Source organism: Anabrus simplex, chromosome 13, assembly GCF_040414725.1.
Source record: "Anabrus simplex isolate iqAnaSimp1 chromosome 13, ASM4041472v1, whole genome shotgun sequence".
In the NCBI taxonomy this organism is placed as follows: domain Eukaryota; kingdom Metazoa; phylum Arthropoda; class Insecta; order Orthoptera; family Tettigoniidae; genus Anabrus; species Anabrus simplex.
In genome coordinates this window covers 85,196,014-85,211,546 of record NC_090277.1, presented here as the reverse complement: position 1 = coordinate 85,211,546, position 15,533 = coordinate 85,196,014, and the positions used below count along the sequence as shown (strand labels likewise).

General features: G+C 41.7%; 1 protein-coding gene across 3 annotated transcripts in view; it reads left to right on the top strand.

The window, feature by feature from the left end:
• LOC136884949 (monocarboxylate transporter 14) overlaps positions 1-15,533 on the top strand; it is a 242,044-nt gene that overhangs the window by 174,364 nt on the left and 52,147 nt on the right. Inside the window, exon 1 of one of the 3 annotated variants that reach the window (XM_067157286.2) lies at positions 2,081-2,409. The exons of the other annotated variants lie outside the window; for them this stretch is intronic. The gene's annotated coding sequence lies outside the window, so the exon portion shown is untranslated. Of the gene's footprint in view, positions 1-2,080; positions 2,410-15,533 lie in introns of those variants that run through there. 3 annotated transcript variants of the gene reach the window in all.

Below are 15,533 nucleotides of genomic sequence, written 5' to 3'. Positions count from 1 at the left end.
GTCCTTAGCAGGCCTCATCGGAAAGAAGAAGAAGAAAGGTATTGATCTGATCGTTACCAAACGTTAATTCGTCTTAAAGTAACTTATTATTGATCGGTATACCAATTGTTTATTCATCTGATATTTGTGAAAAGGGTTGTTTCTCATTATTGGGTGATCGTAGCCTAATACCGTTAGGGTCGAAAAAGAACGAGACTTGATTAAGGGAGGTCCGATAGGACAGATGAAAGCGAGGAGTGTGGCACAAGTAAGTGGAAGCAATGTCAGGACTCAGCTAAGGCCCCCGTGGTTGCAAACCCCCGCTCCCAAATTGAGACCCCTTGGGCCACTTTTAGTCGCCTCATACGACAGGTAGGGGTTGCTGTGAGTGATATTCTACCGCCCAGTAGCGGCGATTGGGAATTAGAAGTGGGAGGAAGGCAAAACAAAAAGTAAGCGTATTTTCGACGGGGGGCGGAGGTATATACATCAAAACGTTTTTTTCAAAAGGCTACAAAATGGTAAGTTTCTCTATGCTCTCTGAGCGAATTTTGACAGAGAAGGGAGGTAAATGTTAACAGGGTTTACGGTAATAATAGTTTCTTGAGATTTTGATTCAATACCACACAATAAAACCTTCACCAAGGGAAAAATATTACACAAGTATTACAATTAAATAGACTTATGGCGTGATTATACAATTAAAAATCATTTACTGAGCTCGATTAAGTGCAGCCAGTATCCAGTATTCGGGAGATAGTGGAGTTGAACCCCACTGTTGGCAGCCCTGAAGTGGTTTCCCGTACTTTCCCATTTTCACACCAGGAAAATGCTGGGACTGTACCTTAATTAAGGCGACGGTCGCTTCCTTCCCACTCCTAGCCCTTTTCTGTCCCATCGGCGCCATACGTCGGTGCGACGTAAAGCAAATAGTAAAGAAAAAAATAGTATTTGACTACACACTAAGAAACTAACAGACACTGAGGAGACTGCCAGAGTGACGAATGCGCGCGGCAAGCGGGTGGATCATACCTCAGTGTCCATGACCTTAGTAAAAAAAATATATACCCCTGCTACCCTTCGTCACAGCACACGCAAAGTGTCCACTACTTGCTGTGGCGCTATGCAGAATGCTTATATGACAGTAAATGCTTAGTACTCGATTATAAACTTGAAAGATTGGAAGTACTAGAAAGAAGAATTATAAGAATGATAATAGGCCCTCTAAAAACTAGAGAATTTTGGAAATTAAGAAGTAATAAAGAAATTTATCAGAACATAGAAAACATATCTATAAGAGTAAGGAAGAGGAGACTGCTATTTTTTGGACATATTTACAGAATGGACGACAGAAGACTAACCAAAAAGATCTTCACGCATCTTAGGAAGAAAGAGACAAGAACCACCTGGATTCAAGACGTCGAAAAAGACTTGGAAAGAAACAACATCAGAGAAGAAGAATTAATGGAAAGATAAGTTTTCAGGAAGAAAGTTTTAAAGATTGAAGGATTCCAAGGGAGGGAGGCAAAGAAAACTGGCACAAAGTGGTCTAAAGAAAGAAAAAAGAAACATAGCGAAACAATGAAGGAATATTGGGAGAAAAGGAAGGAACAACAACAAAGGATGAAGAATTGAAATTGGAACGTGGTCCCTAGTAGGCCCTAACGCAAGAAGAAGCAGAAGAAGAAGAACATAAATTAAAGAATTACCTCATACGTCAACAGGGCTTGTACAGTACAAATTACTTTTTTTAATAATTCGTATGATTCCAGTTTTAGCTGACTAAAATGAAACAAAAATGTACGGTATTCTCCACAAAGTGGGGGGGGGGGGCGACTGCCACCACCCCCGACCCGCAAGGGAGCCAGTCTCAAGGAACATGTGGAAGAACATGAACCATCCTCCTAATACAGGAGCAGCGCTCCTCACGGCGATGGCACTTCTCCAAGAGACTGTTTGCCCGGCCGGTTTGCACAGTGACCAACGCTGAAGGTCGCCAACGTCGCTGTCGCCATGGTCCCCGTATCGACCCCCTCCCCCTCCCATACTCAGCTGATAATACAGCTGGTCCGACTGAACCTGCTTTCAGTCTCTGATCAGCATCAGCACGTGACGAACTGTGCCGTACCTTATCTCAGCGCTGCCGAAATCACGTACATACGGCGAGAAGAGTGACATCGTGAGTGACATCCAGCAATTTTCTTTCCTGATGTGGCGTTCTTTTGCGAAACAAACATGAGCTTTCTGTGTAATTATAATCTTTCGTCTGACAAATGTTGTAAATGAGGAACATTAAAAGAAAAGCTAGATAGGTCATCAATAGTGATTACGTTCTAAATGATCACTGCAAGTCTTATTCGTCAGAGTGCTTTAAGATTTTCAACACCTCATCCACAGAAGAGAAGAAACCTTTTGGGTTGATTTTGAGCGGTGAGATACACTATTTATTTTTTAATTCCTATATATTTTACTGAGCCTCCGTGGCGCGCCGGCCTCTCGCTGCTGGATTCCGTGGTTCAAATCCCGGGTACTCCATGTGAAATTTGTGCTGGACAAAACGGAGTCGTGACAGGTGTTTCTCCGGGTACTCCGGTTTTCCCTGTCATCTTTCATTCCTGCAACACTCTCCAGTACCATTTAATTTCATCTGTCAGTAATTAATCCTTGCCCCAGAGGTGTGCCACAGCCTTCGGCAACCGACACTATTCCTATCCTCGCCGCTAGATGGGGCTTTCATTCATTACATTCCTGAACCGGTTAAATGACTGGAATTTCATTTCACATATTTTAGTGTTCTTTTATGAAAGGGCCTTGAGATGTCTGTCCAGTAACCGGTGTTTGAACAAGCGTGTGTATAAGTATTTCGTTGCTCTGTTTATCAGATGATGATGATGATAATAATAATGGCGTGTGGCCTCCGGAAAGGTCTGGTGCACGTATTTACGGTTGACGTCTTATAGGTGACCTGCGCGTAACGACGGGGCTCTAGCTATGATGAATTCCAGTCGCTAAACCACCGGAATTAACCTATGAAGGTTAAAATCTGGCCGGGGATCGCTCCTGGGACTACTTGGACCAAATGGAAGGATGCTAACAATTTAGCCACGGAGCCGGACGTGATGATAATGATGATTTTTTGCTAGTATTTTTAATGTCGCACTAAAACATCAAAGGTTTTCGGCGGTCCAAGGATGGAAAAGGGTTAGGATTGGGATTCCCCCTGTGGGTGCGGGCAGTAGAATAACACCCCTGCTGTCGTAGGAGGCGTCTAAAATGGGCTCTTGACTTGGGAGCGAGGGTTGGCAATCACGAGACCCTTAGCTGAGTCCTTGCGTTGCTTCCACTTACTTGTGCCAGGCTCCTCACTTTCATCTATCCTGTCCGATCTTCCTTGGTCAACTCTTGTTTTTTTTCCGACGCGATTAGGATTGCGAGGCCTAGGAATTCTCTCATTTTCACGCCCTTCTTGGCCCTTGTCTTTCATTTATCGAACTGTCAGATCCATTCAATATTTTCCCTCTGATTAGTGTTATATAAAGACGGTTGCACAGTTGTACTTCATATTAATAAAACAATAATCACCACCACTTAGGATTGGGAAGGAAGCTTCCGTGGCGTTAATTAAGGTAGAGCCCCAGCATTTGTCTCATGTGAAATGGGAGACCACGGAAACCCATCTTCTGGACTGTCGACGGTGGGATTTGAACCCACCATTTCCTGAATACAAGCTGACAGCTGTGCGACCCTAACCGCACGGTCAACTCGCTCGATGATGATGAAATTAGAGCCCGGATTTTTATTGCAGTAATAGGTTAGAATGCAAACTTACTGAAGAGAGTAACAAGTGTAGTCTAACTGCACAACGGTTGTGTTATGTGTATTGCATAAATATTAGGGGTTTGGTCCACCACAACCCTTACATTACAGAAGAGCGGGCTAGTTGCGTCTTCCTAATAACCAAATTACTTTGCATTGTAACTTATTAAAGCATAAAAATACGGTGTTTATTTGACGATGATGATGATGATGATGATGATGGTGATGATGATGATGATGATGATAACGACGACGGGCTATCACTCGCTTACGAGTAGGACTATCTTCTACCAATGCTAGTGGATGACTCTGTGGGCTCTAAGGTGACTGCAGAGGCCAATCCTCGAACCACAAATCTTCGATATTAGTGCCAAACATTGTTGACGTTAACATCTCCGGGGTTGCTGTTCCTGTCCTCAGGAATGCTTGCTCTTTTTGACCTTTTCGCTTTTCGGTTTCAGTTCTTCGTCGTTGCTGTTGAAAGTTCTTATTACACTCTTAGAGAGATCGAACGCCAGGTTGGAAATGAAAATAGGAACAGGCGGATCATTTCAGTTATTATGATGCGAATTGAACGGAAAAGCATAGAATCATAGATGGAGAGAATGAGTTCAGATTCTTTGCTGTTTTCCCACTTAGCAGCCTCGTACGGCATACAGTGTGTGCAGGTAATGCATCCTTTGACTCCACCCACAGGAAAGATAAAGAGATCTGATAAATCGAAGGAATAATTATTGTATCTGCAAAAAAAAAAATATAAAGCTCACGAAATGTGAGGAAATGAAAGGCATTCTAAACCTCGTAAATATAATACTCGTATTATTATTATTATTATTATTATTATTATTATTATTATTATTATTATTATTATTAGGAGCTGTCTGGCCAAGGGGCCGGCCCCGTGGTGTAGAAGTAGCGTGCCTGCCTCTTACCCGGCGGCCCCAGCTTCGATTCCCGGCCAGGTCAGGGATTTTACCTGGACCTGAGGGCTGGTTCGAGGTCCACTCAGCCTACGTGATTAGAATTGAGGAGCTATCTGACGGTGAGATAGCGGGCCTGGTCTAGAAAGCCAACAATAACGGCCGAGAGGATTCGCCGTGCTGACGACCAAGCGGTCGCTTGGTAGGCCAAGGCCCTTCAAGGGCTGTAGTGCGGGGGTTTGGTATGTCTGGCCGTGGTTGTAAGGGCGTTCTCCTGGAGGGACATGGGTTCGTTTCCCTGTCCGGTAATCGAAAAATTTAAGAAACCAGATTTCCACTTCCCGAGGTGCATAAGGCCATAAGGTTCACCCAGCCTACACCAAAAATGAGTACCAGGTTAATTCCTGAGAGCCTCTCACTGCCTGGATTCCGTGGTTCAAATCCCGGTCACACCATGTGAGATTTGTGCTGGACAAAGCGGAGGTGGGATAGGTTTTTCTACGGCTACTTCAGCAACAGTCTTCAGTAACATTTCTTCTGGTAGTCATTAATCATTACTCCAGAGGAGTGCGACAGACTTCGCAGACGGCACAATTCCTATCGTCGCCGCTAGATAGCGGCTTCATTCATTTCATTCCTGACCCGGTCAAATGACTGGAAAGAGGCTGAGGATTTTTCATTATTATCCAGCCCTGTGGTGTACAGGTAGCGTGCCTGTCTCTTATTCCAAGGTCCTGGGTTCGTTTTTTCGGCCAGTTCAAGGATTTTAATTCTGGACTCAGTGGCAGAACGTGGTTCACTTGATACCAGGTTTTCTCAAGCTCTTAGTTACAGGAAGTGCTCGCACAGTGAGAAGATGGCGCTACTGACCTCGTGTACAGTGGTTGCCATGGTTATAACTATGTCGGGACAATTATTGACGATAAATGTGGATGGACCTCCAGTCGATGTTAAAACACCCAGTCCCGGAGGGAAGGGAATTAACCGTTTAAGAATAAAATACCTCGTCCTGATCGGGAATCGAACTCGGTGCTAAGACGCTAACCACTCAGCAATGGATTCGGTCAGTACATTCAGCGAAACTGAATCAAGGTGCAGCAAAGCGAATGCAGTGAGCTTTGTAATCTACAGTATTCCGTAAGAAAGAAGTAATTTTTTTTCTCTCGAGGCTCTATTCAGACCGATTTTTCTCTACGGGAGTGAAATTTGGGTTGCGTTGGGGTATCATATTCTTAATTTAGAAATAATAAAAATGAAATACCGAGAACGATTCCTGATCCAAACATTCGGGAAAGAAGTTAGGAATGGCCTCGATGGATGGAGCAGTACGTAAAATCTGGCTTTGGTGATAGGTCATGTGAGACGAATGGAGGAGAATAGGTTAGCTTGCAGAATAACGAACTCAGTGATGGGTGGTAAGAGAAACGGGGGCACATCAAGGCGATTATGGTTAGACTCAGTTTTAAATATTTAATGCCAAATTGTGAGGAACTTAATGAGAGCACATAGTTAATGAACAGAGGCTTGGAGACTGAACTACCGAGCGAGTCGGCTTTGTTTTATGGGCATCGTACCTGTAGGTTTCCATTCGAGTCCCAGTATTGACAGCCCTGAATATGGTTTCCATTCTATCACCGTGTAAATGCAGAGGCTGTACTTTAATTAAAGCTGCGCCCGACTTTTTTAAATCCTAACCCTTTCCTGTCCCATCTCATGGACGCTGAAAATCTACGTTAGTTATTTCGAATTAAACCCTATCATAAAAACTATACCAAATTTCTCTCTGGGAAAATGATACGATCATAAATATGTCTTCCAATAATGAAACTCAGTTTGATAATGATTCATTTGTTTGCATCTAACAAATCGTATTCGAGAGGCATCAGTATGGAATCTGGAATCCGAATCAGTTGCAATATATTTGTTAATAATAATGTTAATAATTGTACCGGGGTAAACCTTCTCCGTCCCGTTGAACTGCGCGCCTTCTAGAAGGCCATCTGTGCTATGAATTTTAAACTACTTTAATACAAGATACTTAGACTTCAACCATTAGATGTCTCCACCATCGGCCTATGTGCTCCCTCTGGCAGGATTAAGGACAAATAATTCTTAAGGAAATTTCAAATTTTTGAAGGTGGCAAACCTTAAGTTGGTGAAGATTGTTTTGTTCATGTGTCAAAGTTGTCAACACTCCCACGACTTCCTTCTTCCTTAGTTATCAACCAATCAAGAATTTCGTGTATATTTCTCTAGCCAATTAAAATTGCGAGTGTGTACAGGCATCCAACCTATCTGTAAAAAGTTCTGGGAACTTCCCTTCGGATATGCTATGAAAGCTGGGCGCTTTAGGGCCGTGTTGTGTACTTCATCGCTCCGGTCTGGTGAGTGCGGCGTGGTTAGGAGGCAGGGGCTGCAGGGCGGCGTTCGGAAGGCCTAACTACTCAAGGTAATGGCAGAAATTTCTTAACATGTGTCGAGCTCTATGGCTAAATAGTTAGTGTGCTGGCCTTTAGTCACAGGGGCCCCGGGTTCGATTCCCGGCAGGGTCGAGAATTTTAACGAACATTGGTTAATTTCGTTGACATGGGGCTGTGTGTATGTGTCGTATTCATCACCATTTCATCCTCATCACGACGCGCAGGTCGCCTACGGGAGACAAATCAAAACACCTGCCTCTGGCGAGCAGAACGTGCCCTCGGACACTCCCGGCACTAAAAGCCATATGTCATTTCATTTTATTTCTTAACATGTGATAGGTCCAGGCAGATAGCTTGAGGGGAAGGTTTCTGACTTCTTTTATTTTATGTGAAGTCCTAGTTTATGGTTTAAATGCACATTTTGACAAGTCTGAGAACTCTGTTCAAATCGTTGCGGGGAAACATGTAAATTAAGGAAACAAAAGAGTGTTCTCCCTCTGTTGATTCCCATTCAACTTGGTATGGGGTGACTAAAATTTTCTAAACCTCTACATTCTTCACACTCTTCCAGCATAATATTTCTCGTTTACTCACCCCTACGTAGTATAGGTTTAGCCTCTGCAACTTTGGGCAATAAGCCCACTTAGGGTTTTATGAAATTACCTACAAGGAGTGCAAATGTTTAGCCTCCTAGCCGTTCGTGTTAAACCTTTTATTTTTACATTAAGGCCATTTAGAATGGGCACTCATTGCCCTGTTTAAATTCTCATTATTTTACAGACGGTGTGTAATAATACTAATATTCCACCTCAGGCAACAGGATTTAGTCGTCTCTTTCGCAATACTTGGTGGAAACGGGCGGAGCCACGGGTAAATGCTGGTGTTATCCGCTGTAAGGCAGCTTCTCACAAGGTGTACTCTGTACTGTTCCTTATCAAAACGATCTATTCTCATTCACTGATAACCGCACGATACATGTAACCGCCACCGAAGGGTGATTACTGTTCACTTGAACAACGTAACCGGTGTCTGCAGTGTTATCTGTAACGTCCGACAATCGTTACCTAGATTAAGTATTGGGCGATTGCTGATAATTAAGGCCCGGGTTTTTATGCAGTAACAGGTTAGATTGCAAACTAATTTGGTTAGTAGGAAGTGTCGGCCACCCGCTCTTCCATAGTGTAGCAAGAGTAATATAAAATATAGGGGTTCTGATGGGCCGTGCCCCTAATGTTTATGCAAACCCCGTAGCATAGCCGTTATGAAGGTAGTCTATACTTGTTAATCGCTTCAGGAAATTTGCATTCTAACCTATTAATGCATAAAAATCCGGGCTGTGCCGTTAATACTTGTTTGTCCCGCGGAGAGACAGACTTACTGATAACTCCTATTAGTTTAACTCTGGACCAGAGAGTGTTCGAGTTATTGAAGTGACAGCTAGTTCGTTACTAATGTTTTGTTTTACCTGGCAAGATTAAGGCTTTCAGGTCTTCTCCTCGATCTAACTAGGCACTGAATTAGATGTATATTACATTGTATTACTTTACACTAATTAGATTAAATACAAATATTCGTTATAAATAGTTCAGATAACACTTGTTGATGTGCCTGTTGTAGTCATATTGTTTTGCCTGCCTTTTTCCAATGGTTTTATGAACATTTAATAAAAAGGGCGTTATGATATGCGGTAGTTCGTAGTCATCATGCCGTCTGTTTGGGAAAAATCTATCCATATATTCCCCTTTTTGTCTTGCAGTTCTTGATGTAAATCTTGGTATTGTGTTGCAGAAGGTAATGGTACTTTTCATCGCAGTTCTATATAGAACGGTTGTCTTTTGAGCTCATACGTTAGTCTCGAAGGAGCGGGTTTTTTTTATTTTTGCCAAACAGAGAACTTTCTTTTAAGATACACGACCTTCATGCTTTCTAATACAGCTAGGATATCCTTCGAAATATGTTCCCAGATAATGTCTAAAGCGTATGTCGTGATGGGGTCTGTTTGTACGTAGACTGATTTCTCTTAGCAGTATATACATTATTAGGAACGCGGTCTGTTTGTACGTAGACTTTTTTCTCTTAGCAGCATATAAGTTATTAGGAACGCGGTCTGTTTGTACGTAGACCTTTTTCTCTTAGCAGCATTTAAGTTATTAGGAACGCGGTCTGTTTGTACGTAGACTTTTTTCTCTTAGCAGCATATACGTTATTAGGAACGCGGTCTGTTTGTACGTAGACTTTTTTCTCTTAGCAGCATATACGTTATTAGGAACGCGGTCTGTTTGTACGTAGACTTTTTCTCTTAGCAACATATAAGTTATTAGGAACGCGGTCTGTTTGTACGTAGACTTTTTTCTCTTAGCAGCATATACGTTATTAGGAACGCGGTCTGTTTGTACGTAGACTTTTCTCTTAGCAACATATAAGTTATTAGGAACGCGGTCTGTTTGTACGTAGACTTTTTTCTCTTAGCAACATATAAGTTATTAGGAACACGGTCTGTTTGTACGTAGACTTTTTCTCTTAGCAGCATATACGTTATTAGGAACGCGGTCTGTTTGTACGTAGACTTTTTCTCTTAGCAACATAAGCGTTACTAGGAACGCGGTCTGTTTGTACGTAGACTTTTTTCTCTTAGCAGCATATACGTTATTAGAAACGCGGTCTGTTTGTAAGTAGACTTTTTTCTCTTAGCAGCATATACGTTATTAGGAACGCGGTCTGTTTGTACATAGACTTTTTCTCTTAGCAGCATATACGTTATTAGGAACGCGGTCTGTTTGTACGTAGACTTTTTCTCTTAGCAGCATATAAGTTATTAGGTACGTTCTTCCATCTGATAAATATATTTGGAAGCTGGGAAAGGTTAGAGAATCAAAGAGTAGAATCAAAGCAAGGGACAGTATTTTTCCGTGATCAGAGGAATACTCTCTCCCTTGACAGGTAGTAATCAAACATGGCTGCATTGAGTGGATATCAGAATATTAATGAAAGTGTTGGTCCCTTAGCAACCTGCTAAGTATGGAATGTATTGCGGGTTAGTGTAAGCCTTCGCCTGCAATTATTGGATTGATCATTACTGATTACTCAAAGTTGGCAGAACTTAGAAACCTATCAATGGTTCATGATTCACCGGCAGATGATTCCGGAGATAATAAAACAAAAATGAAGCAAATTGGTTCAGTAGAACGGACGGACGGATTTGGCAACTCTGTTTATAGTAAACTCCTTTAAAATGATGAGTGATGGAATTAAAATCACGTTGAAATAAATTAAATATAATAAAAGGAAAAATTCTTAAAACTAATATCCTACATTTAAAAAAGAGGTATTGCCTAAAATTTAATAATATTTGAAATATAATACGATTAAGAATTTTTAACTAACCTTCTACCAGGACATCCATGACAATAGAATGGTTGTGAGTAGCAGAATCACGTTTACATATGCTCCTTAAAGGTGCATAAAATGTATCCAAAGTGCTCCTTTGAAAGTGCGAAAGCGCTTAACCCTCTGATACTTTCGGGAAGGAGGTTCCACCCACGGCAGGCAATTACTGTGAATTAATTATCGACAAGATTAGTAAGTAAACATGTTTTTAACAGCCAAAATTAGTGCGTGATTAGTAACTCAAATTTTGATATTAACGTATTAATGTATCTTATGAATAAAAGATCGTAGGGTCGACAGTCATAATTACGACAGTAGATGCCCCACAGTTACTGTCTCACCACACTGGTTGAGAGATCTTTTATTGCTGAATAAGCCCCGTATGTTGATGACGTAAAGAATATTTAAAATTGCACTTAAAAATCACTTTATTAAATGAGCTAAAAATTAATAAAATTAATTATAAAATTGAAAAAATGGATGTTAAAAATGAACGTTTAAAAGCGTTTAGAAAACAATAGGTTAGACGCAAACTTAGAAAGTACAGGGTGACCCAAACGTCCGTTAACATTTGACGGGGCAATACTTCACAGAATATTGGAGGTACAGAGGTAATAACTGACACACTTGATTGAAATGACATGGGGTTTTATTGGCATCAACAACGAATGCACAAAAAGGCCAACAGATGGCGCTGGACAGCAACACGTCAGTGAATTTGCATGAGAATCGTGATTCGATCTATCCATCTCACCTTCAGCATTCTTCTGTAACACCACATTTCAAAAGCTTCCATTATCTTTCTTTCTGAGCGAGTTATTGTCCATATTTCACTTCCACACAATTTCACGCTCCAGACGAAAGTCTTCAAAAACATATTTCTAATTCCTGTATTAATGTTCAAAGTGAGCAAATTTCCTTTCCTAAGAATGGCCTTCGTTCCTTTCCTCGCATTCAACACTCTACACTTCCTCCATTCCAATTAAACGCCGGTTCATATCACATGGTGCAAGTAGGGGCAAAAGATTTCTATAGGTCGACGCCCCGAACAAATAGGAAAAAAACCTCTAAATATTGACAAGGCTGATTTTAAATATCAAATGTGTATTTATTGAAGTAGAGATTGTAGTCAATACGGACCATTATAAAAATCAAACCAACGAGCTCGCTGAGAGAAAAAAGTCCACTGATCAGGAATATAGGTTTCTGCTTCAGTGTAGGTCTTCGATATCGAAGGACTAAGGATATTCTCCCATAACCAACACCTGCGGAGGTACGGGCCATATCTAAATGAAAGTCCACAAACTACTAACACAAAGGCTCCGTTCATTGTGGCTTACGTTGTATTGACCACGATTAGTCAAAGTGAGAGGGGCCGAGTTAGTGAACGCGGTTGCTAGAACGGATTCAACACGTGTTGAGGCGAGTGTAAACAATGCAATACGTCATTTGGCAAGGTCTGACCAACACGTGGCCTTGAGTTCTGATCAACAATTAGCCAGCGTCTGACGTAGAGCCGTCAGCTCATAAACAGCAATATTGTCAGTATACAGAATGTGGGCAGTAACTGGGGCGAGGATATTACACAACACAGTGACACAACGCAACGCTCTGAGCTAACCTGTTCCGTGATTTATTTTGCAGCATTTATCGATGTCAAATTTGGCGTTTTCTAGTTTTGAAGAAAAAACATAGACTTCAGTTAACTCTGAAAAATCTAGGAAATATTTTGACGTAATTATGTCGTATTGCTGAGGGTCGTCTGAAATTAGCGATAAAAATGTGTGAAGCGATGTTACCTAGCAACTTTGCAGGCTGTGATGTGAAGTATTGATGGATGGCCATGGCTGAGAAATGTATTATTAAACAGGGGCGTTAGAATATAGTTGATTGATGCAAACTTGCAGGCTGTGATGTGAAGTATTAATGGATGGCCATGACTGAGAAATGTATTATTAAAGAGGGGTGTTAGAGTACAGATGGTCGATGTGATTCTTGCAGGCTGTGATGTGAAGTATTGATGGATGGCCATGGCTGAGAGACATACTATCAAAGAGGGGCGTTAGAGTATAGATGGTCGATGTGATCTTGCAGGCTGTGATGTGAAGTATTGATGGATGGCCATGACTGAGAGGCATATTATTAAATGGGGTGTTAGAGTATAGATGGTCGACATGATCTTGCAGGCTGTGATGTGAATTGTTGATGGATGGCCATGACTGAGAGACATATAGAAGGGAATGTTTTCAAAGGTGATGGTGATTATGGTTTAAAAGGAAGTACAACTAGGCAACCGTCTTCTATTAACACTAACCAGAGGGAAAAGTGGAAGGGGTCCGACACTTCGTAAAATGAAGGTATCGGCTAAACAAATACAAGGGCCTTGAAGGGCGTGAAAATGAAAGACTTCCTACGCCTCGACAACTAATACCGTCGGGGTCGTGAAAGAACAACAGTTTATCAAGGCAGGTCGGATAGAGTAAGTAAAGTGAGCAGACTAGCACAAGTAGTTGGTAGCAATGCCAGGACTCAGCTAAGGGCCACGTGATCGACAATCCATTCTCCCGAAGTTAAGAGCCCTTAAGGCTCCCTTTTGTCGCCTTTTATGACAGGCAGGGGATACCATGTTTGTAATTCTACCTTCCCCACCCACAGGAAGTCCACAGATTGAGACAGCTAAGAGTTTTGTTCCCTGAACTTGCCGAATAGATAAGAAAAAAACTTGTCCCTACTCTTTATTATTACATTCAGGAATGTATGCCACTTCAGTGTAGAGGTCATTGAAATACAATATGAATTCCAGCGAGCTCACCGGCATTTTAAAGCGCCCCCTGAATAATCAAGTTCTTTGACTTATCGGTCTGCCTTAGTACCACAGAAATCTTATACGGAACTTGGTGAAATAATCCTGAGAGACATCGAGGTTTATTTGGAAATGTGTACGAAATATGTCTCTAAGCTGGACTAGAAATACAGTCTGAGCAGCCCATCTTTGGCATACTGTTTTGATAACACTGAATATTTTGTAAATATGAAATATAAATATTAGCTTTAAGATTTTGGCAATGTTATAACAATATTCCGAATGTTTATATCGTGTTTATAAATAGTAGTCTTGTTATTATTAATAAGGCCACTTTTTATGTTGGCAGACATGCTTTCTTAAATAAAGCTAAATCATTCTAATAATATACAGCGGTTGTTACAAATTCAATGGAGAATCGTTCATGGCTCAGACTGCAGCGTGCCGGTCTTTCACCGCTGGGTTCCGTGGTTCAAATCGCTGCCATTCCATGTGAGATTTGTGCTGGACAAAGCGGATGTGGGACAGGTTTTTCTCTGCGTATTCCCGTTTTCCCTGTCATCTTTCATTCCAGCACCACTCTCCAGTATCATTTCATCTGTCCGTCATTAATCATTACTCCATAGGAGTGCGACCGACTTCGGCAGCTGGCATAATTCCTATCTTCGCCGCTAGATGGGGCTTCATCCACTTCATTCCTGACCCGGTCGAAAGACTGAGATCAGACTTTGGATTTTCATTTTTCAGATGTTCAGTCATGCAGGTTTCCACTCATGCGAGCTAGTGCTGGTCCTACCGCTCATTTCGAAAGGAGGCTCAACTGTCAAACGTGTCATGCCCGCTACAAGTAGTCTCTGTAGCGCAAATGCTGCGCGGCTCAAGTACCACGGGGTGAATTCCACACAACCAAATTTTAAAGAGAAATATTCCTTTCCTGGGAGCTGACATTAGCAATGAATAACTCTGAGAGCATTCAAACCTGTTTTCCTCAAATGTCAGATTCTTGACTAAACGTGTTCTGCTTGTGTAACCACGATATATAGTATTACACGAGATTGAAGGACAGAACTATATATTCTAATTATAACCAAACCCCGCATGTTTGGACAGTAAAAAAAATGGCGTATGGCTTTTAGTGCCGGGAGTATCCGAGGACAAGTTTGGCTCGCTATATGCAGGTCTTTCGATTTGACTCCCGTAGGCGACCTGTGTATTGTGATGAGGATGAAATGATGATGAAGACGACACATACACCCAGTCCCCGTGTCAGCGAAATTAAACAATTATGGTTAAAATTCCCGACCCTGCAGGGAATCGAACCCGGGACTCCTGTGACCAAAGGCCAGCACGCTAACCATTTAGTCATGGAGCGGGATTTTGGACAGTAACAGGTTAGATTGCGAATTAATTTAGTTATCAGGAAGTATCGCCTAGCCCGTCCTCCCATGTAGTGAAAATAATATAAACTCTAGGGGTTCTGAAGGGCCGTACCCCTAATGTTTATGTACAACTCATAACATAACCGTTGTGCAGATTAGACTATACCTGTTACTCGTTTCACTAAGTTCGCATTCTAACCAATTAGGACATAAAAATCCGGGCTCTTAATCTTTACACTGACGTGCGTGAAACATTATAAGACAGGTCTTGTTTTTCCTTGGAGATACCGAAATACCACACATTACACAGCGAATTTTTATTCTACTTTTACAGTGAGAAATTCGAGACATGCGCAACAGGCAGTAAAAATAGAATCATGCGCTCTGAGAAAAACACAATCTTTACAGTTCGGACTGAAGTTGAAAAAGCGGATCACATAAACGAGGTTGTTAAGAAAGGTTACAGACCTCTGCACATGGTTATGAGGGTATTTAGGGGTTGTGGACCCTGGCCTGGGGACTGGGGGTTTGTGCCGTCCTTAACGTTCCTTTCCTCACATTCAACACTCTACATTTCCGGAACTCCACTTACACTCTGGTTCCTCTCATATGGTGAAAGTAGTAGCAAAAGATCTACAGAGGACGACGCTACGAACAAGTATCATTTAAAAATAGGGGTTGTGGTAAGAAAGTAAAGGAGAGGGCATATAAGTCTCTGGTAAGACCCCAGCTAGAGTATGGTTCCAGTGTAAGGGACCCTCACTAGGATTACTTGATTCAAGAACTGGAAAAAATATGCAAAGAAAAGCAGCTCGATTTATTCTGGGTC